This window comes from Anopheles funestus (assembly GCF_943734845.2).
Source record: "Anopheles funestus chromosome X unlocalized genomic scaffold, idAnoFuneDA-416_04 X_unloc_19, whole genome shotgun sequence".
Lineage (NCBI taxonomy): Eukaryota > Metazoa > Arthropoda > Insecta > Diptera > Culicidae > Anopheles > Anopheles funestus.
Window position 1 is genome coordinate 40,773 of NW_026045138.1, and position 26,728 is coordinate 67,500.

Sequence of the window (26,728 nt, forward strand, 5' to 3'; positions counted from 1 at the left end):
ATTTCAAAATTTTGCAAAAAAAATTTTTTGTAGGCGCTTTTTTGTATGGAGCGTTACTAGTCTAGGGGTCACTTTTTGACCAAAAAACCACTATATATCATTCGAAAGATAATTTCAAGGGCTACAAAAAATTGTTCTACGGCACCCCCGTCCGACGTCTAGTATTCGAGTTATTGGCCAAAAACCGCCACTTGAGCGATTTTTCAACCAGGGTTCCCGACTCTAGTAAAAAAGTGAAATTTTTCTCGATTGACCAAGTGTTGCAAATGACCATCGGATTTCACTTTTCATGGTCTAAAGTGTGTTCTGATCACGTTTTGGTAGTTTTTGGAAAATTGGTTTTGTCGAAAATTTCAAAATTTTGCAAAAAAAATTTTTTGTAGGCGCTTTTTTGTATGGAGCGTTACTAGTCTAGGGGTCACTTTTTGACCAAAAAACCACTATATATCATTCGAAAGATAATTTCAAGGGCTACAAAAAATTGTTCTACGGCACCCCCGTCCGACGTCTAGTATTCGAGTTATTGGCCAAAAACCGCCACTTGAACGATTTTTCAACCAGGGTTCCCGACTCTAGTAAAAAAGTGAAATTTTTCTCGATTGACCAAGTGTTGCAAATGACCATCGGATTTCACTTTTCATGGTCTAAAGTGTGTCCTGATCACGTTTTGGTAGTTTTTGGAAAATTGGTTTTGACGAAAATTTCAAAATTTTGCAAAAAAAATTTTTTGTAGGCGCTTTTTTGTATGGAGCGTTACTAGTCTAGGGGTCACTTTTTGACCAAAAAACCACTATATATCATTCGAAAGATAATTTCAAGGGCTACAAAAAATTGTTCTACGGCACCCCCGTCCGACGTCTAGTATTCGAGTTATTGGCCAAAAACCGCCACTTGAGCGATTTTTCAACCAGGGTTCCCGACTCTAGTAAAAAAGTGAAATTTTTCTCGATTGACCAAGTGTTGCAAATGACCATCGGATTTCACTTTTCATGGTCTAAAGTGTGTTCTGATCACGTTTTGGTAGTTTTTGGAAAATTGGTTTTGTCGAAAATTTCAAAATTTTGCAAAAAAAATTTTTTGTAGGCGCTTTTTTGTATGGAGCGTTACTAGTCTAGGGGTCACTTTTTGACCAAAAAACCACTATATATCATTCGAAAGATAATTTCAAGGGCTACAAAAAATTGTTCTACGGCACCCCCGTCCGACGTCTAGTATTCGAGTTATTGGCCAAAAACCGCCACTTGAGCGATTTTTCAACCAGGGTTCCCGACTCTAGTAAAAAAGTGAAATTTTTCTCGATTGACCAAGTGTTGCAAATGACCATCGGATTTCACTTTTCATGGTCTAAAGTGTGTCCTGATCACGTTTTGGTAGTTTTTGGAAAATTGGTTTTGACGAAAATTTCAAAATTTTGCAAAAAAAATTTTTTGTAGGCGCTTTTTTGTATGGAGCGTTACTAGTCTAGGGGTCACTTTTTGACCAAAAAACCACTATATATCATTCGAAAGATAATTTCAAGGGCTACAAAAAATTGTTCTACGGCACCCCCGTCCGACGTCTAGTATTCGAGTTATTGGCCAAAAACCGCCACTTGAGCGATTTTTCAACCAGGGTTCCCGACTCTAGTAAAAAAGTGAAATTTTTCTCGATTGACCAAGTGTTGCAAATGACCATCGGATTTCACTTTTCATGGTCTAAAGTGTGTTCTGATCACGTTTTGGTAGTTTTTGGAAAATTGGTTTTGTCGAAAATTTCAAAATTTTGCAAAAAAAATTTTTTGTAGGCGCTTTTTTGTATGGAGCGTTACTAGTCTAGGGGTCACTTTTTGACCAAAAAACCACTATATATCATTCGAAAGATAATTTCAAGGGCTACAAAAAATTGTTCTACGGCACCCCCGTCCGACGTCTAGTATTCGAGTTATTGGCCAAAAACCGCCACTTGAGCGATTTTTCAACCAGGGTTCCCGACTCTAGTAAAAAAGTGAAATTTTTCTCGATTGACCAAGTGTTGCAAATGACCATCGGATTTCACTTTTCATGGTCTAAAGTGTGTTCTGATCACGTTTTGGTAGTTTTTGGAAAATTGGTTTTGTCGAAAATTTCAAAATTTTGCAAAAAAAATTTTTTGTAGGCGCTTTTTTGTATGGAGCGTTACTAGTCTAGGGGTCACTTTTTGACCAAAAAACCACTATATATCATTCGAAAGATAATTTCAAGGGCTACAAAAAATTGTTCTACGGCACCCCCGTCCGACGTCTAGTATTCGAGTTATTGGCCAAAAACCGCCACTTGAACGATTTTTCAACCAGGGTTCCCGACTCTAGTAAAAAAGTGAAATTTTTCTCGATTGACCAAGTGTTGCAAATGACCATCGGATTTCACTTTTCATGGTCTAAAGTGTGTCCTGATCACGTTTTGGTAGTTTTTGGAAAATTGGTTTTGACGAAAATTTCAAAATTTTGCAAAAAAAATTTTTTGTAGGCGCTTTTTTGTATGGAGCGTTACTAGTCTAGGGGTCACTTTTTGACCAAAAAACCACTATATATCATTCGAAAGATAATTTCAAGGGCTACAAAAAATTGTTCTACGGCACCCCCGTCCGACGTCTAGTATTCGAGTTATTGGCCAAAAACCGCCACTTGAGCGATTTTTCAACCAGGGTTCCCGACTCTAGTAAAAAAGTGAAATTTTTCTCGATTGACCAAGTGTTGCAAATGACCATCGGATTTCACTTTTCATGGTCTAAAGTGTGTCCTGATCACGTTTTGGTAGTTTTTGGAAAATTGGTTTTGACGAAAATTTCAAAATTTTGCAAAAAAAATTTTTTGTAGGCGCTTTTTTGTATGGAGCGTTACTAGTCTAGGGGTCACTTTTTGACCAAAAAACCACTATATATCATTCGAAAGATAATTTCAAGGGCTACAAAAAATTGTTCTACGGCACCCCCGTCCGACGTCTAGTATTCGAGTTATTGGCCAAAAACCGCCACTTGAGCGATTTTTCAACCAGGGTTCCCGACTCTAGTAAAAAAGTGAAATTTTTCTCGATTGACCAAGTGTTGCAAATGACCATCGGATTTCACTTTTCATGGTCTAAAGTGTGTCCTGATCACGTTTTGGTAGTTTTTGGAAAATTGGTTTTGACGAAAATTTCAAAATTTTGCAAAAAAAATTTTTTGTAGGCGCTTTTTTGTATGGAGCGTTACTAGTCTAGGGGTCACTTTTTGACCAAAAAACCACTATATATCATTCGAAAGATAATTTCAAGGGCTACAAAAAATTGTTCTACGGCACCCCCGTCCGACGTCTAGTATTCGAGTTATTGGCCAAAAACCGCCACTTGAACGATTTTTCAACCAGGGTTCCCGACTCTAGTAAAAAAGTGAAATTTTTCTCGATTGACCAAGTGTTGCAAATGACCATCGGATTTCACTTTTCATGGTCTAAAGTGTGTCCTGATCACGTTTTGGTAGTTTTTGGAAAATTGGTTTTGACGAAAATTTCAAAATTTTGCAAAAAAAATTTTTTGTAGGCGCTTTTTTGTATGGAGCGTTACTAGTCTAGGGGTCACTTTTTGACCAAAAAACCACTATATATCATTCGAAAGATAATTTCAAGGGCTACAAAAAATTGTTCTACGGCACCCCCGTCCGACGTCTAGTATTCGAGTTATTGGCCAAAAACCGCCACTTGAACGATTTTTCAACCAGGGTTCCCGACTCTAGTAAAAAAGTGAAATTTTTCTCGATTGACCAAGTGTTGCAAATGACCATCGGATTTCACTTTTCATGGTCTAAAGTGTGTCCTGATCACGTTTTGGTAGTTTTTGGAAAATTGGTTTTGACGAAAATTTCAAAATTTTGCAAAAAAAATTTTTTGTAGGCGCTTTTTTGTATGGAGCGTTACTAGTCTAGGGGTCACTTTTTGACCAAAAAACCACTATATATCATTCGAAAGATAATTTCAAGGGCTACAAAAAATTGTTCTACGGCACCCCCGTCCGACGTCTAGTATTCGAGTTATTGGCCAAAAACCGCCACTTGAGCGATTTTTCAACCAGGGTTCCCGACTCTAGTAAAAAAGTGAAATTTTTCTCGATTGACCAAGTGTTGCAAATGACCATCGGATTTCACTTTTCATGGTCTAAAGTGTGTCCTGATCACGTTTTGGTAGTTTTTGGAAAATTGGTTTTGACGAAAATTTCAAAATTTTGCAAAAAAAATTTTTTGTAGGCGCTTTTTTGTATGGAGCGTTACTAGTCTAGGGGTCACTTTTTGACCAAAAAACCACTATATATCATTCGAAAGATAATTTCAAGGGCTACAAAAAATTGTTCTACGGCACCCCCGTCCGACGTCTAGTATTCGAGTTATTGGCCAAAAACCGCCACTTGAACGATTTTTCAACCAGGGTTCCCGACTCTAGTAAAAAAGTGAAATTTTTCTCGATTGACCAAGTGTTGCAAATGACCATCGGATTTCACTTTTCATGGTCTAAAGTGTGTCCTGATCACGTTTTGGTAGTTTTTGGAAAATTGGTTTTGACGAAAATTTCAAAATTTTGCAAAAAAAATTTTTTGTAGGCGCTTTTTTGTATGGAGCGTTACTAGTCTAGGGGTCACTTTTTGACCAAAAAACCACTATATATCATTCGAAAGATAATTTCAAGGGCTACAAAAAATTGTTCTACGGCACCCCCGTCCGACGTCTAGTATTCGAGTTATTGGCCAAAAACCGCCACTTGAGCGATTTTTCAACCAGGGTTCCCGACTCTAGTAAAAAAGTGAAATTTTTCTCGATTGACCAAGTGTTGCAAATGACCATCGGATTTCACTTTTCATGGTCTAAAGTGTGTCCTGATCACGTTTTGGTAGTTTTTGGAAAATTGGTTTTGACGAAAATTTCAAAATTTTGCAAAAAAAATTTTTTGTAGGCGCTTTTTTGTATGGAGCGTTACTAGTCTAGGGGTCACTTTTTGACCAAAAAACCACTATATATCATTCGAAAGATAATTTCAAGGGCTACAAAAAATTGTTCTACGGCACCCCCGTCCGACGTCTAGTATTCGAGTTATTGGCCAAAAACCGCCACTTGAGCGATTTTTCAACCAGGGTTCCCGACTCTAGTAAAAAAGTGAAATTTTTCTCGATTGACCAAGTGTTGCAAATGACCATCGGATTTCACTTTTCATGGTCTAAAGTGTGTTCTGATCACGTTTTGGTAGTTTTTGGAAAATTGGTTTTGTCGAAAATTTCAAAATTTTGCAAAAAAAATTTTTTGTAGGCGCTTTTTTGTATGGAGCGTTACTAGTCTAGGGGTCACTTTTTGACCAAAAAACCACTATATATCATTCGAAAGATAATTTCAAGGGCTACAAAAAATTGTTCTACGGCACCCCCGTCCGACGTCTAGTATTCGAGTTATTGGCCAAAAACCGCCACTTGAGCGATTTTTCAACCAGGGTTCCCGACTCTAGTAAAAAAGTGAAATTTTTCTCGATTGACCAAGTGTTGCAAATGACCATCGGATTTCACTTTTCATGGTCTAAAGTGTGTCCTGATCACGTTTTGGTAGTTTTTGGAAAATTGGTTTTGACGAAAATTTCAAAATTTTGCAAAAAAAATTTTTTGTAGGCGCTTTTTTGTATGGAGCGTTACTAGTCTAGGGGTCACTTTTTGACCAAAAAACCACTATATATCATTCGAAAGATAATTTCAAGGGCTACAAAAAATTGTTCTACGGCACCCCCGTCCGACGTCTAGTATTCGAGTTATTGGCCAAAAACCGCCACTTGAGCGATTTTTCAACCAGGGTTCCCGACTCTAGTAAAAAAGTGAAATTTTTCTCGATTGACCAAGTGTTGCAAATGACCATCGGATTTCACTTTTCATGGTCTAAAGTGTGTTCTGATCACGTTTTGGTAGTTTTTGGAAAATTGGTTTTGTCGAAAATTTCAAAATTTTGCAAAAAAAATTTTTTGTAGGCGCTTTTTTGTATGGAGCGTTACTAGTCTAGGGGTCACTTTTTGACCAAAAAACCACTATATATCATTCGAAAGATAATTTCAAGGGCTACAAAAAATTGTTCTACGGCACCCCCGTCCGACGTCTAGTATTCGAGTTATTGGCCAAAAACCGCCACTTGAGCGATTTTTCAACCAGGGTTCCCGACTCTAGTAAAAAAGTGAAATTTTTCACGATTGACCAAGTGTTGCAAATGACCATCGGATTTCACTTTTCATGGTCTAAAGTGTGTCCTGATCACGTTTTGGTAGTTTTTGGAAAATTGGTTTTGACGAAAATTTCAAAATTTTGCAAAAAAAATTTTTTGTAGGCGCTTTTTTGTATGGAGCGTTACTAGTCTAGGGGTCACTTTTTGACCAAAAAACCACTATATATCATTCGAAAGATAATTTCAAGGGCTACAAAAAATTGTTCTACGGCACCCCCGTCCGACGTCTAGTATTCGAGTTATTGGCCAAAAACCGCCACTTGAACGATTTTTCAACCAGGGTTCCCGACTCTAGTAAAAAAGTGAAATTTTTCTCGATTGACCAAGTGTTGCAAATGACCATCGGATTTCACTTTTCATGGTCTAAAGTGTGTCCTGATCACGTTTTGGTAGTTTTTGGAAAATTGGTTTTGACGAAAATTTCAAAATTTTGCAAAAAAAATTTTTTGTAGGCGCTTTTTTGTATGGAGCGTTACTAGTCTAGGGGTCACTTTTTGACCAAAAAACCACTATATATCATTCGAAAGATAATTTCAAGGGCTACAAAAAATTGTTCTACGGCACCCCCGTCCGACGTCTAGTATTCGAGTTATTGGCCAAAAACCGCCACTTGAGCGATTTTTCAACCAGGGTTCCCGACTCTAGTAAAAAAGTGAAATTTTTCTCGATTGACCAAGTGTTGCAAATGACCATCGGATTTCACTTTTCATGGTCTAAAGTGTGTCCTGATCACGTTTTGGTAGTTTTTGGAAAATTGGTTTTGACGAAAATTTCAAAATTTTGCAAAAAAAATTTTTTGTAGGCGCTTTTTTGTATGGAGCGTTACTAGTCTAGGGGTCACTTTTTGACCAAAAAACCACTATATATCATTCGAAAGGTAATTTCAAGGGCTACAAAAAATTGTTCTACGGCACCCCCGTCCGACGTCTAGTATTCGAGTTATTGGCCAAAAACCGCCACTTGAGCGATTTTTCAACCAGGGTTCCCGACTCTAGTAAAAAAGTGAAATTTTTCTCGATTGACCAAGTGTTGCAAATGACCATCGGATTTCACTTTTCATGGTCTAAAGTGTGTCCTGATCACGTTTTGGTAGTTTTTGGAAAATTGGTTTTGACGAAAATTTCAAAATTTTGCAAAAAAAATTTTTTGTAGGCGCTTTTTTGTATGGAGCGTTACTAGTCTAGGGGTCACTTTTTGACCAAAAAACCACTATATATCATTCGAAAGGTAATTTCAAGGGCTACAAAAAATTGTTCTACGGCACCCCCGTCCGACGTCTAGTATTCGAGTTATTGGCCAAAAACCGCCACTTGAGCGATTTTTCAACCAGGGTTCCCGACTCTAGTAAAAAAGTGAAATTTTTCTCGATTGACCAAGTGTTGCAAATGACCATCGGATTTCACTTTTCATGGTCTAAAGTGTGTCCTGATCACGTTTTGGTAGTTTTTGGAAAATTGGTTTTGACGAAAATTTCAAAATTTTGCAAAAAAAATTTTTTGTAGGCGCTTTTTTGTATGGAGCGTTACTAGTCTAGGGGTCACTTTTTGACCAAAAAACCACTATATATCATTCGAAAGATAATTTCAAGGGCTACAAAAAATTGTTCTACGGCACCCCCGTCCGACGTCTAGTATTCGAGTTATTGGCCAAAAACCGCCACTTGAGCGATTTTTCAACCAGGGTTCCCGACTCTAGTAAAAAAGTGAAATTTTTCTCGATTGACCAAGTGTTGCAAATGACCATCGGATTTCACTTTTCATGGTCTAAAGTGTGTCCTGATCACGTTTTGGTAGTTTTTGGAAAATTGGTTTTGACGAAAATTTCAAAATTTTGCAAAAAAAATTTTTTGTAGGCGCTTTTTTGTATGGAGCGTTACTAGTCTAGGGGTCACTTTTTGACCAAAAAACCACTATATATCATTCGAAAGATAATTTCAAGGGCTACAAAAAATTGTTCTACGGCACCCCCGTCCGACGTCTAGTATTCGAGTTATTGGCCAAAAACCGCCACTTGAGCGATTTTTCAACCAGGGTACCCGACTCTAGTAAAAAAGTGAAATTTTTCTCGATTGACCAAGTGTTGCAAATGACCATCGGATTTCACTTTTCATGGTCTAAAGTGTGTCCTGATCACGTTTTGGTAGTTTTTGGAAAATTGGTTTTGACGAAAATTTCAAAATTTTGCAAAAAAAATTTTTTGTAGGCGCTTTTTTGTATGGAGCGTTACTAGTCTAGGGGTCACTTTTTGACCAAAAAACCACTATATATCATTCGAAAGATAATTTCAAGGGCTACAAAAAATTGTTCTACGGCACCCCCGTCCGACGTCTAGTATTCGAGTTATTGGCCAAAAACCGCCACTTGAGCGATTTTTCAACCAGGGTTCCCGACTCTAGTAAAAAAGTGAAATTTTTCTCGATTGACCAAGTGTTGCAAATGACCATCGGATTTCACTTTTCATGGTCTAAAGTGTGTCCTGATCACGTTTTGGTAGTTTTTGGAAAATTGGTTTTGACGAAAATTTCAAAATTTTGCAAAAAAAATTTTTTGTAGGCGCTTTTTTGTATGGAGCGTTACTAGTCTAGGGGTCACTTTTTGACCAAAAAACCACTATATATCATTCGAAAGATAATTTCAAGGGCTACAAAAAATTGTTCTACGGCACCCCCGTCCGACGTCTAGTATTCGAGTTATTGGCCAAAAACCGCCACTTGAGCGATTTTTCAACCAGGGTTCCCGACTCTAGTAAAAAAGTGAAATTTTTCTCGATTGACCAAGTGTTGCAAATGACCATCGGATTTCACTTTTCATGGTCTAAAGTGTGTCCTGATCACGTTTTGGTAGTTTTTGGAAAATTGGTTTTGACGAAAATTTCAAAATTTTGCAAAAAAAATTTTTTGTAGGCGCTTTTTTGTATGGAGCGTTACTAGTCTAGGGGTCACTTTTTGACCAAAAAAACCACTATATATCATTCGAAAGATAATTTCAAGGGCTACAAAAAATTGTTCTACGGCACCCCCGTCCGACGTCTAGTATTCGAGTTATTGGCCAAAAACCGCCACTTGAGCGATTTTTCAACCAGGGTTCCCGACTCTAGTAAAAAAGTGAAATTTTTCTCGATTGACCAAGTGTTGCAAATGACCATCGGATTTCACTTTTCATGGTCTAAAGTGTGTCCTGATCACGTTTTGGTAGTTTTTGGAAAATTGGTTTTGACGAAAATTTCAAAATTTTGCAAAAAAAAATTTTTGTAGGCGCTTTTTTGTATGGAGCGTTACTAGTCTAGGGGTCACTTTTTGACCAAAAAACCACTATATATCATTCGAAAGATAATTTCAAGGGCTACAAAAAATTGTTCTACGGCACCCCCGTCCGACGTCTAGTATTCGAGTTATTGGCCAAAAACCGCCACTTGAGCGATTTTTCAACCAGGGTTCCCGACTCTAGTAAAAAAGTGAAATTTTTCTCGATTGACCAAGTGTTGCAAATGACCATCGGATTTCACTTTTCATGGTCTAAAGTGTGTCCTGATCACGTTTTGGTAGTTTTTGGAAAATTGGTTTTGACGAAAATTTCAAAATTTTGCAAAAAAAATTTTTTGTAGGCGCTTTTTTGTATGGAGCGTTACTAGTCTAGGGGTCACTTTTTGACCAAAAAACCACTATATATCATTCGAAAGGTAATTTCAAGGGCTACAAAAAATTGTTCTACGGCACCCCCGTCCGACGTCTAGTATTCGAGTTATTGGCCAAAAACCGCCACTTGAGCGATTTTTCAACCAGGGTTCCCGACTCTAGTAAAAAAGTGAAATTTTTCTCGATTGACCAAGTGTTGCAAATGACCATCGGATTTCACTTTTCATGGTCTAAAGTGTGTCCTGATCACGTTTTGGTAGTTTTTGGAAAATTGGTTTTGACGAAAATTTCAAAATTTTGCAAAAAAAATTTTTTGTAGGCGCTTTTTTGTATGGAGCGTTACTAGTCTAGGGGTCACTTTTTGACCAAAAAACCACTATATATCATTCGAAAGATAATTTCAAGGGCTACAAAAAATTGTTCTACGGCACCCCCGTCCGACGTCTAGTATTCGAGTTATTGGCCAAAAACCGCCACTTGAGCGATTTTTCAACCAGGGTTCCCGACTCTAGTAAAAAAGTGAAATTTTTCTCGATTGACCAAGTGTTGCAAATGACCATCGGATTTCACTTTTCATGGTCTAAAGTGTGTTCTGATCACGTTTTGGTAGTTTTTGGAAAATTGGTTTTGTCGAAAATTTCAAAATTTTGCAAAAAAAAATTTTTGTAGGCGCTTTTTTGTATGGAGCGTTACTAGTCTAGGGGTCACTTTTTGACCAAAAAACCACTATATATCATTCGAAAGATAATTTCAAGGGCTACAAAAAATTGTTCTACGGCACCCCCGTCCGACGTCTAGTATTCGAGTTATTGGCCAAAAACCGCCACTTGAGCGATTTTTCAACCAGGGTTCCCGACTCTAGTAAAAAAGTGAAATTTTTCTCGATTGACCAAGTGTTGCAAATGACCATCGGATTTCACTTTTCATGGTCTAAAGTGTGTTCTGATCACGTTTTGGTAGTTTTTGGAAAATTGGTTTTGTCGAAAATTTCAAAATTTTGCAAAAAAAATTTTTTGTAGGCGCTTTTTTGTATGGAGCGTTACTAGTCTAGGGGTCACTTTTTGACCAAAAAACCACTATATATCATTCGAAAGATAATTTCAAGGGCTACAAAAAATTGTTCTACGGCACCCCCGTCCGACGTCTAGTATTCGAGTTATTGGCCAAAAACCGCCACTTGAGCGATTTTTCAACCAGGGTTCCCGACTCTAGTAAAAAAGTGAAATTTTTCTCGATTGACCAAGTGTTGCAAATGACCATCGGATTTCACTTTTCATGGTCTAAAGTGTGTCCTGATCACGTTTTGGTAGTTTTTGGAAAATTGGTTTTGACGAAAATTTCAAAATTTTGCAAAAAAAATTTTTTGTAGGCGCTTTTTTGTATGGAGCGTTACTAGTCTAGGGGTCACTTTTTGACCAAAAAACCACTATATATCATTCGAAAGATAATTTCAAGGGCTACAAAAAATTGTTCTACGGCACCCCCGTCCGACGTCTAGTATTCGAGTTATTGGCCAAAAACCGCCACTTGAGCGATTTTTCAACCAGGGTTCCCGACTCTAGTAAAAAAGTGAAATTTTTCTCGATTGACCAAGTGTTGCAAATGACCATCGGATTTCACTTTTCATGGTCTAAAGTGTGTCCTGATCACGTTTTGGTAGTTTTTGGAAAATTGGTTTTGACGAAAATTTCAAAATTTTGCAAAAAAAATTTTTTGTAGGCGCTTTTTTGTATGGAGCGTTACTAGTCTAGGGGTCACTTTTTGACCAAAAAACCACTATATATCATTCGAAAGATAATTTCAAGGGCTACAAAAAATTGTTCTACGGCACCCCCGTCCGACGTCTAGTATTCGAGTTATTGGCCAAAAACCGCCACTTGAGCGATTTTTCAACCAGGGTTCCCGACTCTAGTAAAAAAGTGAAATTTTTCTCGATTGACCAAGTGTTGCAAATGACCATCGGATTTCACTTTTCATGGTCTAAAGTGTGTCCTGATCACGTTTTGGTAGTTTTTGGAAAATTGGTTTTGACGAAAATTTCAAAATTTTGCAAAAAAAATTTTTTGTAGGCGCTTTTTTGTATGGAGCGTTACTAGTCTAGGGGTCACTTTTTGACCAAAAAACCACTATATATCATTCGAAAGATAATTTCAAGGGCTACAAAAAATTGTTCTACGGCACCCCCGTCCGACGTCTAGTATTCGAGTTATTGGCCAAAAACCGCCACTTGAGCGATTTTTCAACCAGGGTTCCCGACTCTAGTAAAAAAGTGAAATTTTTCTCGATTGACCAAGTGTTGCAAATGACCATCGGATTTCACTTTTCATGGTCTAAAGTGTGTCCTGATCACGTTTTGGTAGTTTTTGGAAAATTGGTTTTGACGAAAATTTCAAAATTTTGCAAAAAAAATTTTTTGTAGGCGCTTTTTTGTATGGAGCGTTACTAGTCTAGGGGTCACTTTTTGACCAAAAAACCACTATATATCATTCGAAAGATAATTTCAAGGGCTACAAAAAATTGTTCTACGGCACCCCCGTCCGACGTCTAGTATTCGAGTTATTGGCCAAAAACCGCCACTTGAGCGATTTTTCAACCAGGGTTCCCGAGTCAAGAAAAAAAGTGAAATTTTTCACGATTGACCAAGTGTTGCAAATGACCATCGGATTTCACTTTTCATGGTCTAAAGTGTGTCCTGATCACGTTTTGGTAGTTTTTGGAAAATTGGTTTTGACGAAAATTTCAAAATTTTGCAAAAAAAATTTTTTGTAGGCGCTTTTTTGTATGGAGCGTTACTAGTCTAGGGGTCACTTTTTGACCAAAAAACCACTATATATCATTCGAAAGATAATTTCAAGGGCTACAAAAAATTGTTCTACGGCACCCCCGTCCGACGTCTAGTATTCGAGTTATTGGCCAAAAACCGCCACTTGAGCGATTTTTCAACCAGGGTTCCCGACTCTAGTAAAAAAGTGAAATTTTTCTCGATTGACCAAGTGTTGCAAATGACCATCGGATTTCACTTTTCATGGTCTAAAGTGTGTCCTGATCACGTTTTGGTAGTTTTTGGAAAATTGGTTTTGACGAAAATTTCAAAATTTTGCAAAAAAAATTTTTTGTAGGCGCTTTTTTGTATGGAGCGTTACTAGTCTAGGGGTCACTTTTTGACCAAAAAACCACTATATATCATTCGAAAGATAATTTCAAGGGCTACAAAAAATTGTTCTACGGCACCCCCGTCCGACGTCTAGTATTCGAGTTATTGGCCAAAAACCGCCACTTGAGCGATTTTTCAACCAGGGTTCCCGACTCTAGTAAAAAAGTGAAATTTTTCTCGATTGACCAAGTGTTGCAAATGACCATCGGATTTCACTTTTCATGGTCTAAAGTGTGTCCTGATCACGTTTTGGTAGTTTTTGGAAAATTGGTTTTGACGAAAATTTCAAAATTTTGCAAAAAAAATTTTTTGTAGGCGCTTTTTTGTATGGAGCGTTACTAGTCTAGGGGTCACTTTTTGACCAAAAAACCACTATATATCATTCGAAAGATAATTTCAAGGGCTACAAAAAATTGTTCTACGGCACCCCCGTCCGACGTCTAGTATTCGAGTTATTGGCCAAAAACCGCCACTTGAGCGATTTTTCAACCAGGGTTCCCGACTCTAGTAAAAAAGTGAAATTTTTCTCGATTGACCAAGTGTTGCAAATGACCATCGGATTTCACTTTTCATGGTCTAAAGTGTGTCCTGATCACGTTTTGGTAGTTTTTGGAAAATTGGTTTTGACGAAAATTTCAAAATTTTGCAAAAAAAATTTTTTGTAGGCGCTTTTTTGTATGGAGCGTTACTAGTCTAGGGGTCACTTTTTGACCAAAAAACCACTATATATCATTCGAAAGATAATTTCAAGGGCTACAAAAAATTGTTCTACGGCACCCCCGTCCGACGTCTAGTATTCGAGTTATTGGCCAAAAACCGCCACTTGAGCGATTTTTCAACCAGGGTACCCGACTCTAGTAAAAAAGTGAAATTTTTCTCGATTGACCAAGTGTTGCAAATGACCATCGGATTTCACTTTTTATGGTCTATAGTGAGTTCTGATCACGATTTGGTACTTTTTGAAAAAAATTTTTTGACGCACTTTTCAAAATTTTGCAAAACCAAAACTTTTTAGGCGGTTTTGTGTATGGAGGGTTACTAGTCTCGGGGTCACTGTTTGACCAAAAAACCACTATATATCATTCGAAAGGTAATTTCAAGGGCTACAAAAAATTGTTCTACGGCACCCCCCTCCGACGTCTAGTATTCGAGTTATTGGCCAAAAACCGCAACTATAGCGGTTTTTCGTACAGGGTACCCGACTCTAGTAAAAAAGTGAAATTTTTCTCGATTGACCAAGTGTTGCAAATGATCATCGGATTTCACTTTTTATGGTCTATAGTGAGTTCTGATCACGATTTGGTACTTTTTGAAAAAATTTTTTTGACGCACTTTTCAAAATTTTGCAAAACCAAAACTTTTTAGGCGGTTTTGTGTATGGAGGGTTACTAGTCTCGGGGTCACTGTTTGACCAAAAAACCACTATATATCATTCGAAAGGTAATTTCAAGGGCTACAAAAAATTGTTCTACGGCACCCCCCTCCGACGTCTAGTATTCGAGTTATTGACCAAAAACCGCAACTATAGCGGTTTTTCGTACAGGGTACCCGACTCTAGTAAAATGATGCGATTTTTACTAGTCTAGGAACTTTTTGGTCAAAAAATCAAGTATATGTCATTCGATAGATAATTTCAAGGGCTACCAAAAATTGTTCCACGACACCCCCCTGCGACGTCTAGTATTCGAGTTATTAGCCAAAAACCGCAACTTAAGCGGTTTTTCGTCCAGGGTACCCGACTCTAGTAAAATGATGCGATTTTTACTAGTCTAGGGAACTTTTTGGCCAAAAATCAAGTATATGTCATTCGATAGATAATTTCAAGGGCTACCAAAAATTGTTCCACGACACCCCCCTGCGACGTCTAGTATTCGAGTTATTAGCCAAAAACCGCAACTATAGCGGTTTTTCGTCCAGGGTACCCGACTCTAGTAAAATGATGCGATTTTTACTAGTCTAGGGAACTTTTTGGCCAAAAATCAAGTATATGTCATTCGATAGATAATTTCAAGGGCTACCAAAAATTGTTCCACGACACCCCCCTGCGACGTCTAGTATTCGAGTTATTAGCCAAAAACCGCAACTATAGCGGTTTTTCGTCCAGGGTACCCGACTCTAGTAAAATGATGCGATTTTTACTAGTCTAGGGAACTTTTTGGCCAAAAATCAAGTATATGTCATTCGATAGATAATTTCAAGGGCTACCAAAAATTGTTCCACGACACCCCCCTGCGACGTCTAGTATTCGAGTTATGGGCCAAAAACCATTCATACTTGAGCATTTTGCTCATTTTGCCTGTACGGGTACCGGGGACTAGTAAAATCAGGCCAATTTTACTAGAGTGGGGGTACTTTTTGGTCAAAAAAACAACTTTTGCTCGTTCGATAGGGAATCGATAGGGCAACAAAAAATCGTTCTACGACCCCCCCTTCCGATGTCTAGTATTCGAGTTATGGGCCAAAAACAGTTTATAGTTAATTTTTCACTCGATTTTTCACCAAGTATCGCACATTACTCCGGTTCTATGCATTGGATCGTCAATCTTTAAGATTTTATGGGTAGTTCCAACTGTTTGCTACATTTCATCCATACATCACGAACCGATTCAATGTCTGTGGTAGAAGTTATTAGAGGAATAAAAAAATTTACCCTTGGCTTTGGACCGTACAAGTTTACCCATTTTTGGCCCATATTTGCCCCATAGCTCCGCCGGTATCCAAGATATGGCCACACTTTCTTCTGGCCATGGGTAGATGGCACTTGTGGCTAGATTTCTTCCATGCACCACTAATCGCTACCATGTCTGTGGCCGGAGCTATTCACGAAAGCGCCTCGCGCACTTGGTCGGATTTTTGGTCCAACTTGCACCATTTTTGGCCCATATTTGCCCCATAGCTCCGCCGGTATCCAAGATATGGCCACACTTTCTTCTGGCCATGGGTAGATGGCACTTGTGGCTAGATTTCTTCCATGCACCACTAATCGCTACCATGTCTGTGGCCGGAGCTATTCGACGAACAACCATCGCATTCACCTTCTCGTTGCACTTCTTCGGGAATTTGGTGCAACCAAGTTTTCACTATAACTTGGTCATTTTCCGTCCATCGGACATGCGGTTTTGGGTGTCGATACTTGACACCGCACGCTACAATATGTTCCTCCACGACCATGTGGTCCGATGCTTCCAACAGGAGCTATTCGAGGATTACCGATTTTTCACCATTAAAAATGCTCAATTTTGCACCAACTTTTGCCTATAACTCAGGCTGTATCGATCGGATCTTCAATCTTGAAAAAGTTTTGGATAGGTGGCATCAAATGCTACATTTCGTTCTTCCACGTCAACTTTGTCCGATGTCTAGCAAAAAAGTTATTCGCGAACCAAGTCCAGAACCCATGCAATGGCTGCCCACATTGCATACATCACGGCGGTTAACTCTCGTTACTCTATACCGAGGACTTGGTACATTTTCAGGCATTCGTTGCTACTTCTCGGTTCATGATATTCGTTTACGGTCTTCACTAGGGCATTTGGTGCTCCTTATCGGTTCATGATATTCGTTTACGGTCTTCACTAGGGCATTTGGTGCTCCTTATCGGTTCATGATATTCGTTTACGGTCTTCACTAGGGCATTTGGTGCTCCTTATCGGTTCATGATATTCGTTTACGGTCTTCACTAGGGCATTTGGTGCTCCTTATCGGTTCATGATATTCGTTTGCGGTCTTCACTAGGGCATTTGGTGCTCCTTATCGGTTCATGATATTCGTTTACGGTCTTCACTAGGGCATTTGGTGCTCCTTATCGGTTCATGATATTCGTTTACGGTCTTCACTAGGGCATTTGGTGCTCCTTATCGGTTCATGATATTCGTTTACGGTCTTCACTAGGGCATTTGGTGCTCCTTATCGGTTCATGATATTCGTTTACGGTCTTCACTAGGGCATTTGGTGCTCCTTATCGGTTCATGATATTCGTTTACGGTCTTCACTAGGGCATTTGGTGCTCCTTCTCGGTTCATGATATTCGTTTACGGTCTTCACTAGGGCATTTGGTACTGGGCTTCCCACTTTCTACTGATCGATCCATACTCACTTGCGTGCACCTAGCCTAGGAAGGTTTCCTATGGCTTCCCATCTTTCTACTGATCGATCCATACTCACTTGCGTGCACCTAGCCTAGGAAGGTTTCCTATGGCTTCCCATCTTTCTACTGATCGATCCATACTCACTTGCGTGCACCTAGCCTAGGAAGGTTTCCTATGGCTTCCCATCTTTCTACTGATCGATCCATACTCACTTGCGTGCACCTAGCCTAGGAAGGTTTCCTATGGCTTCCCATCTTTCTACTGATCGATCCATACTCACTTGCGTGCACCTAGCCTAGGAAGGTTTCCTATGGCTTCCCATCTTTCTACTGATCGATCCATACTCACTTGCGTGCACCTAGCCTAGGAAGGTTTCCTATGGCTTCCCATCTTTCTACTGATCGATCCATACTCACTTGCGTGCACCTAGCCTAGGAAGGTTTCCTATGGCTTCCCATCTTTCTACTGATCGATCCATACTCACTTGCGTGCACCTAGCCTAGGAAGGTTTCCTATGGCTTCCCATCTTTCTACTGATCGATCCATACTCACTTGCGTGCACCTAGCCTAGGAAGGTTTCCTATGGCTTCCCATCTTTCTACTGATCGATCCATACTCACTTGCGTGCACCTAGCCTAGGAAGGTTTCCTATGGCTTCCCATCTTTCTACTGATCGATCCATACTCACTTGCGTGCACCTAGCCTAGGAAGGTTTCCTATGGCTTCCCATCTTTCTACTGATCGATCCATACTCACTTGCGTGCACCTAGCCTAGGAAGGTTTCCTATGGCTTCCCATCTTTCTACTGATCGATCCATACTCACTTGCGTGCACCTAGCCTAGGAAGGTTTCCTTGGGCTTCCCATCTTTCTACTGATCGATCCATACTCACTTGCGTGCACCTAGCCTAGGAAGGTTTCCTATGGCTTCCCATCTTTCTACTGATCGATCCATACTCACTTGCGTGCACCTAGCCTAGGAAGGTTTCCTATGGCTTCCCATCTTTCTACTGATCGATCCATACTCACTTGCGTGCACCTAGCCTAGGAAGGTTTCCTATGGCTTCCCATCTTTCTACTGATCGATCCATACTCACTTGCGTGCACCTAGCCTAGGAAGGTTTCCCTTTGGTACCGACTTCCATCTACGCACTCGATATAACCTAGGTACTTGGTACCGATGATGGTTAACACTCAAGCATTTCTTGCAACCTGGGGCCATGGTACCAATTTTCACTTCTTAGGTACGTTTATGGGCCCGCATTTATCCAATATCGCTCCGATGGCCTTTCGCATTATTTCATCCGATAGCCCTTGCCAAAAGCTACCAAAAGTTCCTCCACGGCCATGTGCTCCGACGCTTAGTTTAGGAAATATTCGAAAAAGTTCAAAATAGGAAGCATTTTCTTATTGGAAAATCACCTTAAATCGATGGCCATTTTTTGGTCAAAAACTTTAACGTCTTCCCGACTTTGCGGGAATTGCGAATTTTAGGCACCCAGAGAAAATCTTTTACTTTAAGGGGGCGGCCGCGAAGTTGCCCAAAGTCTCGGACACAAAAATTCTCAAGTTCCCCACTCTAGTAAATTGCCCTATGAGTATCTCCTGGCCCGCGAGCTCTGCGAGCGGGCCAGCTTCGGCGATTTTTGCCTTTTCGCCTAGGCGGTTCTTCTACGAAATTGGTCCACAGCTTTTGCTCAGAAAGCTAGCATTTGTTGCAACAGTTAGGTGCTTGGTACCACATTTTGGTATCCATTTGGGCATTTGTTGCAACTACTCGGTACTTTGGCCATACATTTCGCTCTACTCGGGCCTCTTTGGTGCTACTTGTCGGTACTTTTGGCCAACTTAGGCCAATTGGGTGCAACTTGTGGGTACTCTGTGGGTAATTTAGGGCATATTGTGTCTTTCGGGTGAACCTTCGCAATACTTCATGGGTACTGATGGCCAACTTAGGAACATTCAGTGCAACCTTTGGGCCTAAGGAAATTTGTCCAACTCTTTGGACTTAGAAAATTTTCTGGACTTAGAAAATTTTCTGGACTTGTAAAAATTTTCAAATGTTCAATTTGGCCCACATTTCGCTCTACTCGGGCCTCTATGGTGCTACTTGGCGGTACTTTTGGCCATGTTAGGCCAACTCAGTGCTTCTTGTGGGTACTCTATCGGTACTTTTGGCCAACTTAGGCCAATGGGGTGCTATTTGTGGGTACTCTATCGGTACTTTTGGCCAACATAGGCCAATTGGGTGCTACTTGTGGGTGCTCTATCGGTACTTTTGGCCAACTTAGGCCAACTGGGTGCTATTTGTGGGTACTCTATCGGTACTTTTGGCCAACTTAGGCCAACTCAGTGCTTCTTGTGGGTACTCTATCGGTACTTTTGGCCAACTTAGGCCCATGGGGTGCTATTTGTGGGTACTCTATCGGTACTTTTGGCCAACTTAGGCCAACTCAGTGCTACTTGTGGGTACTCTATCGGTACTTTTGGCCAACATAGGCCAAGTGGGTGCTCTTTGCGGGTACTCTATCGGTACTTTTGGCCAACTTAGGCCAACTCAGTGCTACTTGTGGGTGCTCTATCGGTACTTTTGGCCAACTTAGGCCCATTCGGTGCTATTTGTGGGTACTCTATCGGTACTTTTGGCCAACTTAGGCCAACTCAGTGCTTCTTGTGGGTACTCTATCGGTACTTTTGGCCAACTTAGGCCCATTCGGTGCTATTTGTGGGTACTCTATCGGTACTTTTGGCCAACTTAGGCCAACTCAGTGCTACTTGTGGGTACTCTATCGGTACTTTTGGCCAACTTAGGCCAATTGGGTGCTCTTTGTGGGTGCTCTATCGGTACTTTGGGACATATTATGTCCTTCGGGTGAACCTTCTCGATACCTCATGGGTACTTGTGGCCAACTTAGGAAAATTCAGTGCAACCTATGGGCCTTTGGAAATTGTTCCAACACTTTGGACTTAGAAAATTTTCTGGACTTAGAAAATTTTTTGGACTTAGAAAAATTTTCAACTTCTGTATCTTCTTCATCATGTTCCATTTTGTGGGACTTAGAAAATTTTCTGGACTTAGAAAATTTTTTGGACTTAGGAAATTTTTCAACACTTGTAAAATTTTTGTTCCTTCTTTGAAGAAGAATACTTTCCACTATTAGCTTCTTTCTCTTTTTCTTCTTAGTTGTCTTCTTATTTTCGGTCCGAGAGCGCCGACACTTGTAAAATTATCTAAGTCCGAAGACTTTTGGAATGAACCAAAAGTCAACGAACACAATACATCAACCCTATCAACATCAAGTGGCAACCCGAAGGAAGCGCAGCGGCCAGCCCATGTACAACGCGAAGTTGTAGCATGCAACCGACCAACCGCTAACCTCCAACGGCACTCAATGTATTCGTTACACATGGGCGCACCTGCACCACACTGTCGTGACCATCCAACGAGCCGTCGGTTCGGTCGTGTGTTACAAGCACCCCATCACATAGGCATAGAGTCACCACACAGTGTTCTTCAACACTCTCGTCACATGGTGCAAGTCACGGTACGCACCACCAATGTGCACTGGTTGGCCAATTCCAGCACACACGGGGCGCGCACGCGCAAGCACTAACCACCAAGCATGGGTCGCCTGAGAGGATCGATGCGAACGCATCTCTACAACTTGAAGCTCCCAGCCTGTAGTCCCGTCGTTTGCGGGCGGTCGTAGGTGTCGAAACTAGTGATATCCACAGTCGGCAAGCTCGTCCACCGGTGTTCCCAACATGTATGGTACTAACACGTGCAGCGCGAACCCGCCCTTTGCGGCCTAGTAGTAAGCGGGGATGAGACGCCAGTGTGCCAATGGACAGCACGGACGGTTCTCGGAGGGTTGTTAGGCCCGCTAGCTTACGACCACCTAATGGGTATAAGAAGCGCTATCAGCTCGGATTGGATACGACCTTAGAGGCGTTCAGGCATAATCCAGCGGACGTAGCGTCATACCATAGTCCGTTCGAACTAGTATTGAGCCAGTGGTCCGTACCTGTGGTTCCTCTCGTACTGCACAGGAATTCCGTTAAGATAGCGACAAACAATGCACACCAGTAGGGTAAAACTAACCTGTCTCACGACGGTCTAAACCCAGCTCACGTTCCCTTGAAAGGGTGAACAATCCTACGCTTGGTAAATTTTGCTTTACAATGATAGGAAGAGCCGACATCGAAGGATCAAAAAGCCACGTCGCTATGAACGCTTGGCGGCCACAAGCCAGTTATCCCTGTGTGTGCGTAGCTGTCAAGCCAGCAGTTTAGACGTGCTTTGTGTCGCTCCGTATTTTTTGCAAAAATATTGTGCAAAAGTGCTTATAAAAAGCGGAACAATAGTCGAAAAGGGCGAATTGAGTGTCATTCTTAGCGGATATCGGAAAAGAAAATCGTTCTACTTCAATTTACTGCGTTAAAACTCAGTTTAAAGTGTCCCCATACACTTTGTATGGGGAACTTCAGTGGTGAATTAATACCAATATACCGTGTTGGAACATTGGAAAAGTGGTAAAACACATGCTAGGGAGCATAAACTATTGTTTTCTAGCGACGTAAAGTGTTTTTAAAAAGAGGAAAACAGAAAAAACTCGACGTGAAAGTGCGTGCAACAGCGTGGTACGGTGGCGTCAGGTGTGTCGTCGCGTGTGTTTGTGTCATCAACAACACCACGAAGCGTTTTCGAGCAGCGAGGACAACAACCCAACGTAAAAGCTCCCCTTTTACGACGACAGCGCCACCAGCGGCGGGTTCCACAACTTCCAGCGAAGACAGCAACCACCTTCTCTTCGACGTCCGCAGCGCCACCAGCGACCGGTAGCGGTAGCGCTTAGCCGGGACACCAGCGATACGAAGCGTTACGGTGCTATAAAAAGCGGTGCGGGTTGCATACCTTTCCGGCGCTTAGCGGTCAGAGAGCGAGAACGCGCAGCCGGAGACCGGGAACGCGTTGTAGGAGACCGGGAACGGTTCTTTGGCTCCGAATCCTTCCCCGGGAACGCCAAAACGAGAGATTTCAACGCGTCAGCAGGCGACGAACCCGATTTTTGGTGTTTTCCTGTTCTTCTTGCGGAATATCTTAAAAAATTATTATTTCTGCGGTTTTCTCTTGCTTAATTGGTTTTTAATAAAGAAAAAAGTGGGAGTTTTTTATTCTTGCGATCCGCGGACGGAAAATCTGCCAAAGGGGCTCTAGCGACGGACGGTCGTTTCCTTGGCAGATGCTGAAGGGAATATCCCCTTGTTCCGTCTGAACGATTCGTGCAGGCGGTTTTTTGTGAAAGGAGCGGAGAATGGAGGGGCGGGTGCTTCGTTCCGGGGTGCGGTCGTCGTCCACGCCTCGGAAGCGGTCCGATACCCCTTCCCCTTTACCGGTGACACCACGGCCGGCCGGACCAACGGTGGCGGTTCCGTCCGAGGCTGATAATTCCGAGGAGGAGGACGATGCGGAATTTTCCGACGCCTCTCTTCTCGAGCAGACGGTGGTGCCGCCAGTGGTAGCAGCAGGGGAGATGTCTTCATCCGTGGCTCCCCACGACGATGGCGAAGCGTCGGTGCTGGCTTTCCAGCACAAGATGCTGGAGAACTTCGCCAAGCAGATCGAGTCGCTGACGGAAGAGCTGCGACTCAGCCGGGAACGTGAAGTGGCCCTGAAGTGTACGCTGGAAGCGCTTCAAGAGGGCATGCGTTCGTTGACGGCGCTACATTCCTCGGCACAGCCTGGTGGTCAGGGCAGTGCCAGGACAAAACGCAGCCGGCAGCAGCGCAACCGGGCGAAGAAGGCTTCGCAACAGCAGCAGCAGCAGCAGCAGCAGCAGCAGCAGCAGCAGCAGCAGCAGCGGCAGCAGATACAACAACAGCGGCAGCAGCAGCAGCAGCAGCGCAGCCAGCCACAGCCGCAGCGACGGACGGTCGCAGTGTCGGCTAATGGCCAGCAGCAGCAGCAGCAGCAGCAACCGCAACGTCAACAGCAGCGGCAACAGCAGCAGATGTCCTGGGCTACGGTCGTGAGCGGTCGGAAGAGCCGATCGCAACGCCCGACTCAGCAGCAGCAGCAACCGCAGCAGGTGGGCCAGCCGTACCGGCCACCTCAGATGCGCCAGCAGCAGCAGCAGAGTCAGCAGCAACAACATCAGCAGCATCGTGCCCAGTCTAAGGGGCGTCCTCCGCGTCCTGACCGCATTGCGGTGGTCCCAGGTTCGGACAAAACCTGGACAGAGATGTACGTGAAGTTGCGTACATCTCAGGAGCTGCAGGATGTCAGGGCGGACATCGGCATGGGGCGCCGGACCGTGCAAGGTCATCTGCTTGTACCGTTGCGGAAGAACGTCGATAGCGCGGAGCTGGCTCGCCGGATCCAGCTAGCGCTAGGTGAGGACGGCGAGGCACGAGTGGTGACGGAGATGGGTGAGCTTCTCATCACCAACGTCGACTCTCTGGCCCAAGAGAGTGACGTGAAGCTTGCCATTGAGGAGAAGCTGGGAGCAGCGGCTGGCATCACTTACGTCGAGCTTTGGGAGCTCCGTGATGGCACTAAGCGAGCGCGAGTTCGACTTCCACTGGCCAAGGCACGGAGTCTCATTGGTCAGAAGCTGACACTCTGCCAATGTGTCAGCGGGATCCGTGAAGTGCCGAAGAAGCCGCTCGACCGTCAGCGTTGCTTCCGTTGCCTGCTGATGGGGCATCTGGCGCGGGACTGCCGCTCTTCAACTGACCGGACGGGTCAGTGTTTGCAGTGTGGCGAGGTAGGCCACCGCGTTAGTCAGTGCACGTCGGCAGCTAAGTGCATTGTCTGTCAGGGGCCCCATCGAGTGGGCCACTCATCGTGCCGACAAGGTCAACAGTGTCGGGTGTAGTGAGGGTGATGCAGGTCAACCTGGGTGGTGGACGCACTGCCCAGGATCTGGCCCTGCAAACAGCCCGCACGAAGCGGGTCGACGTGCTGCTGCTGTCAGAGGTGTATCGACCTCCAGAGGGCAGCGGTAACTGGACGGTGGATTCGTCGGGGAGAGCAGCTGTGGTGGCAACCGGCCACCTTCCAATCCAGCGGGTCTGGCGCTGTGCCATGCCCGGGTTGGCTGCTGCGCAGATTGGAGGGGTGGTCTTCATCAGCTGTTACGCCCCTCCACGTCTCAACGCCGGCGAGTTCGAGCAACTTCTGGAGGCGGTGGAGTTGGAGGCCCAACCCCACCCTCGCATCGTCCTGGCAGGCGATTTCAACGCCTGGAATGAGGAGTGGGGTAGCCAACGTACCACCCGGCGCGGTGAAGAGCTGCTGGACACAATCCGGCAGCTTGGGCTTGTGATCCTGAACCAAGGATCGGTCCCGACGTTCGTGGGCAACGGAGTCGCCACTCCCAGTGTCGTGGATGTGTCTTTCGCGAGCGCATCCATTGCTCGTCCAGACACTTGGGAGGTGGCAGCGAACACCACTTCGTGCCACTATACGGCGTCGGACCACCGGTACATTTTCTTCACCGTGGGGCCTCCAACTCTCGACCAGCAGCGACGACAACAGCAGCAGCACCAGCAGCAGCAGCACCAGCAGCAGCAGCACCTGCAGCAGCAGCATCGTCACCTGAACGGGAGGCAGCAGCGACAACAGCAGCAGCATCGTCAGCGGGGACAGGGGTCCTCTTCGTCATCCACCACGTTTCGGCACGCTGGCCGGAGATGGAAGACGACGCAGTTTTCGGTGGAGGCATTCGCAGCCGCACTCCAGACGGCCGGTTTTCCGGAACGAGCCGTCAGCCAGGAGGGGATGGTCGACGCCATGCTAGATGCATGCGACGACACGATGGAGCGCGTCACCATGTCGCATCGTGACCCCCATCGAGACCTCTTCTGGTGGACTCCGGAGATCTTGCGTCTTCGGGAGGAGTGTGCGGCCGTGCACGAGCGGATGCTTCATACCACCGACCTGCAGGAGCGCAGCATCGTGGCTGCACATCATCGGTCGGCGAGGAGAGCCGTCGAGAAGGCTGTCCGGGCCAGCAAGCGAGCGCAGCTCGATGAGCTGATTCAACAGGCGGAAACCAACGAGTTTGGGGCCGGTTATCGGGTGGTCATGTCTCGTCTTCGTGGCTGCTTCGTGCCACCTGAGACTGACCGTGTCGTGTTGGAGCGGATAGCCAACGATCTGTTCCCGACACATCCGCCTGTTGACTGGCCGGACGCTGAATCATCGAGCGTCGACACCGAGGAGCGGAGTTCTTCGTTGACCCCTGTCACCGTGGGCGAGCTGTTGTCCATCGTGGGATCGATGGCGAACCGGAAAGCGCCTGGACTGGACGGTATCCCCAACGCGGCGGTTAAGACGGCCATTAGGAAGTACCCGGAGGTTTTCGTCCGTTTGTACCAGGACTGCCTGGACCGGGGTGCGTTTCCAGCGCCCTGGAAGAGGCAACGACTGGTACTGTTGCCAAAGCCTGGCAAGCCTCCCGGGGAAAGCTCCTCCTACCGGCCGCTGTGTATGCTCGACGCACTCGGCAAGGTGTTGGAGCGCCTAATTCTTAACCGCCTCAACGAGTTCCTGGAGGAACCAGATGCGGAACGGCTGTCGGACGGGCAGTACGGTTTCCGGCGAGGCAGATCCACCATCAGTGCGATCCAGCGCGTTGTCGAAGCGGGCAGGACGGCCATGTCCTTTCGCCGCACCAACGCCCGAGACAAGCGCTGCCTGATGGTGGTGGCACTTGATATCCGCAACGCCTTTAACTCTGCGCCCTGGCAAGCCATCGCCAACGCGCTGAGGGACAAGGGGGTACCGTCATCGCTGCAGCAGATACTGAGGAGCTATTTCGAGGACCGGCGGCTGGTTATCGACACCAGCGAGGGCCCTGTCGAGCGTAACATCAGTGCGGGCGTTCCACAGGGTTCCATTTTGGGACCCACGCTTTGGAACGTGCTGTACGACGGGGTCCTGGGTGTCCAGTTGCCTGAGGGGGCCGAGGTTATTGGCTACGCTGATGACCTTGTCGTCTTGGTCCCCGCAACGACACCCCAAGCCGCTTCCTCGACTGCTGAACGAGCCATCGCGGTAATCATGGACTGGCTGGACCGGAACCGTCTCTCGTTGGCGCCAGAGAAGACGGAAATGACGCTCATCTCCACCCTGAAGCGTCATCCGGTCGTGAGCATCAACATCGGAGGTGTGGTCGTGCAATCCCAGCGCTCCATCCGTTATCTTGGAGTTTGGTTGCACGACCACCTGTCATGGTTGCCGCACGTTCAGCAGGCTGCAGCGAAGGCCATGAAGGTCGCGGAAGCCGTCACGCGCCTCATGCCGAACCACAGTGGACCGAAGTCGTCGCGTGCCCGACTGCTGGCGGCCGTAGCGGACTCCATCCTGCGCTACGGGGCCCCAGTATGGTCGGAGGGGCTGCAGCTGCGCCAATGCCGTAGATTGGTGCAGCGCGTGCAGAGGACAACGGCCATTCGTGTTTGTCGGGCTTTCCGGACGGTGAGGGGTGAGACGGCCGTGCTGCTGGCCGGTCTCATTCCAATATGCCTGCAGATAGAGGAGGACAGCAGGGTCCATCAACGGCTGAACGATCCAGCCAACGAGATCCCCAGGTCTGGCGTTCGTGAGCTGGAGCGT

General features: G+C 44.2%; 1 protein-coding gene across 5 annotated transcripts in view; it reads left to right on the plus strand.

Annotated features, from left to right (window-relative positions):
• The window catches only part of LOC125773054 (uncharacterized), a 99,088-nt gene that overhangs the window by 15,628 nt on the left and 56,732 nt on the right, over nucleotides 1-26,728 (plus strand). The gene's annotated exons all lie outside the window — the stretch shown is intronic.